This window comes from Rhagoletis zephyria, unplaced genomic scaffold (genome assembly GCF_001687245.7).
Source record: "Rhagoletis zephyria isolate East Lansing unplaced genomic scaffold, Rhagoletis_zephyria_1.1 Rzeph_scaffold_02864, whole genome shotgun sequence".
NCBI classification, from domain to species: Eukaryota; Metazoa; Arthropoda; class Insecta; order Diptera; family Tephritidae; genus Rhagoletis; species Rhagoletis zephyria.
Genome location: NW_016159948.1, coordinates 60,269 through 63,650, shown reverse-complemented (window position 1 = coordinate 63,650; position 3,382 = coordinate 60,269). Strand labels below are relative to the sequence as shown.

The window sequence follows — 3,382 nt, the reverse complement described above, 5'->3', positions numbered from 1 at the left end:
CTTTTAGGTTTTAATAGTTCGTCTAGGTGAACTTCAAGATTTTGGGCAGAGACGCATGCTTTTTGACGTGGAATGACCCGTATAGTTCCTATGTATATTGCATATCTGTGTATGTACATCCGAAAGCATTTTATGTATAATAGATACATATAGCGCGGGATTTCTATTATTACTTTAGTATAAAACGAGTTTAGGTTATATTTGAACGGGATTTTATTAAAGGTGTTACTGGCAACACTGGTTTGAAGCAACGACCATCGATGTTGCTCGATTTAGCGATCTCAGTAAATAATAGCGATGTTTCTTAAGAGCGTGTCAGACGTGGCAATATATTTCCATGCAATAAATTTCGGAAAGGCTGTCAAATTGAGAAATCAGTTGCATGAGCAGTCACACCTTGCATGGAAAGTGTCTTTCGAAAGAGGTTTTTATTTCCGAACGGCGAATTGCAGGAAAAATTTCTGAAATCGCTTTTTGGCTGTTCACACAGCGAATGAGCTTCTGGCAATCTTTCTCGATACTAAAATGCAACCATGAGCGGTGGGGTTGTGGTTTGTTTGCTATTTCTCTTGTAAAAGCGAGAAAATATAGGTTATAATTAACATATTTACCGTGTAAACAATAACTTAACGATTAAGTAAATTAAGCAAAATAATATATTTCAAGCATTTTTGATATTTAATTCAACAATATTTTTTATCATTTTACACAAATTCACGATCAGGGCCACATGGCAACACTCGATTAGTTTGACAGCACTTGCAGAAGAAATAAAAATTGCTAGTGCAGCACGAGCAAGTTGAAATATATTTCCGAAATCGATTTTCGCTCTTGCAGTTGCAGTCCCACCCTGCAACTTTTATTTCTGAAACTGATTTCCGAAAGGTGACAGAAAGATCTTTCTGGCTGTTCACACATCGAAATAAAATTTCTCTTTCTCAATTTGACAGCGAATTGCGTGCGAAAGAAGAAAATATTGCCACGTCTGACAGGTGCTTTACATTCCTACTCTTTTCAGTTAAAAAGAAATGCCGAAAGTGTGGGGTGTTGTATATTGTGTGAAAGTTTCGGTCTTCGTAAATAAAAAGTATAAATAACATCTCAGATGATAAAGTTTGAAGAAACTGTGCAAGCTCCTTATTAAAGTGGTATACATAAATTTTAGCAATACTTTTGCCTTTTTTAATTTAGTATTTCTATTGGCCGGTTTTGGATTGTAGCTACATACATACATATGTAAGTCACTCAAAGCCCATTGAAGTTACAAAGTTTATACCACCGAAACAAGACCGGTGTTAATTATAGGCTGCATTTCCTTATTCATTCTGAACGTTTGGAATAAACTTTTTTGTTTACTTATTCCTTAGAACGTTCCTGATTATATGTTGACGTATATTTCAAACGCATTCTGTTTATTCCGGCTGTGAAATGGGATTATCCGGAATGTATAAAGAAACGTAGCCATAATTTGCGGGCGTACTTAATGAAATGTTAGATTATTCATCTATAAAAACAAAGTTTATGCACATCCTGTTGACTCATACCGTGGGTAGGGTTTGGTCATTTGTTCAATGACTTGGGGAGGGGGGATTGATCTTAGGTAACATCAACAATTGTTTGTTTTAGCATAACTATCGCGAATTTTCTCATGAAACTTTACCGATGTTACACGAATTGGGTTGGCTTTCCATTCATAGGTTTTTGGGTGTTTTCACAAAACCATCACGAATTTTGTCATGCAACTTTGGGGGGATGTTCAGAAACGTACATATTTACATCATTTATCACTCTTCACTTTATTAGTAATAGTATTTAACTAACGGTTTTGGCTATTTTCACAAAACTATCACGAATTTCGTTAAGAAACTGGGCGGGGGTGTTAAGAACNATTAATTCGCCTTGGGTAAAATCTTGCAACTCATTCTCTACACAACTCTCGGGGAAACTTTCCATTATGGCCGTTCGTTAAAGGTGCGGTGGGCGAAGGGGGAGTGGGCGTGGCACCTCCAACCGCCCTTTTTGGAGAGGGCATGAACCGCCATTGACAAAAATGCAACCTCCGACCACCTAGGCCCCCTGTGGTTCCCTACGGACCCCTTAGAAAAATGGCCAAAAATGGCAATTTTTACTTTCTGCGTAGGCGGCCTTCGGCCGCGATTAGGGATTATAACCCTTACTACGTAGAATTCTCCTTTCTGTGTGACCTAACTGGGGCTACCGCCCCAGTGATGTAACTGATATAACCAACGGTTCCGAATGCTGTTACGAGACTGGCTCTTTATTCATATCTTTTCATACTTCATTCTTATAGCTAGTTACATATTCTCTTGTTTCTTACGTTAGGGTTGTATTTCATAACGTTCAGTATTTGTATCTATATGCACACATATATACGACACTTCTCCCCGCCTAAATACTTCCAAGCCTTGATAACTTAACATTAGATTAGAATTGAAAAAAATTAAAATTTATGATTTGATAAACTTTAAATGAACATTGAAAATGCACAGAATGAAAAATGCTTGATTATCGAAAACGTATTGGTATGTTCCGTGCTCGTTTTGATCGGCGGAGTTGGTCAGCTTCAACGTTTGCTGGTGTCGCTGGCCCGCCTCCCATTTCGGCTTCTTGAATTGCTTCCTTCGAAGGGTTAGGCGTTGTCTGCGTTGGCGTGTCAGTTGTCGGTAACCTAATTTCCGATGAGGGTTGGAATTCCCGTGTTTGGTCTGCACCTAGAACGAAGCTTTTATCTGGGTTATGGCCTACCGGCTGAGATGTGTCCGCCTCTGGCAATACTGCTTGATCACCCGCTACTTCTGTGGTCATCTTACNGGGTTATGGCATACCGGCTGAGATGTGTCCGCCTCAGGCAATACTGCTTGATCACCCGCTACTTCTGTGGTCATCTTACTGCCTACCTTCCTCAGCTGATCGACATGCCTCTTCCAAACCCGACCGTCGTCTAATCGAATGTTGTAGTGCAACTCTCCCAACACCTCGACTATCGTTCCGAAACGCCATTTTTCGCTCGCAAGATACTCCCGTGCTGCCACTCTCTCTCCTGTCACAAATTTTGCCGTCACCGCTCTGCGTTCGTAGACAATTTGCTCGTTTTGTGGTAGAAGTAAATCTAATCGGGACTGCATTTGGCGCCCGAGCATAAGCATGGATGGTGACTTCTCCGTCGCTGGGTGAATTGCCCTTCTATACGCCAGTAGAATCTTTGCATTTAGTAGCCAAAAGTTTGTTTTTTTATCGTTTGAACAAACCTTTCCGCCTGCCCATTAGTGGCGGGATGGTATGGTGCTCCCATCTTATGAATAATACCATTCAACTTTAAAAAATTTTGGAATTCACTGGACACGAATTGTGTACCGTGATC

General features: G+C 40.1%; 1 long non-coding RNA gene across 1 annotated transcript in view; it reads left to right on the top strand.

Annotated features, from left to right (window-relative positions):
- The first annotated feature begins 963 nt into the window (after window positions 1-963).
- Window positions 964-3,382, top strand: part of LOC108367922 (uncharacterized) — a 36,824-nt gene continuing 34,405 nt past the window's right edge. The window contains exon 1 of the long non-coding RNA XR_001848310.1: window positions 964-1,236. This is a non-coding gene — a long non-coding RNA (uncharacterized LOC108367922). The remainder of the gene's footprint in view (window positions 1,237-3,382) is intronic.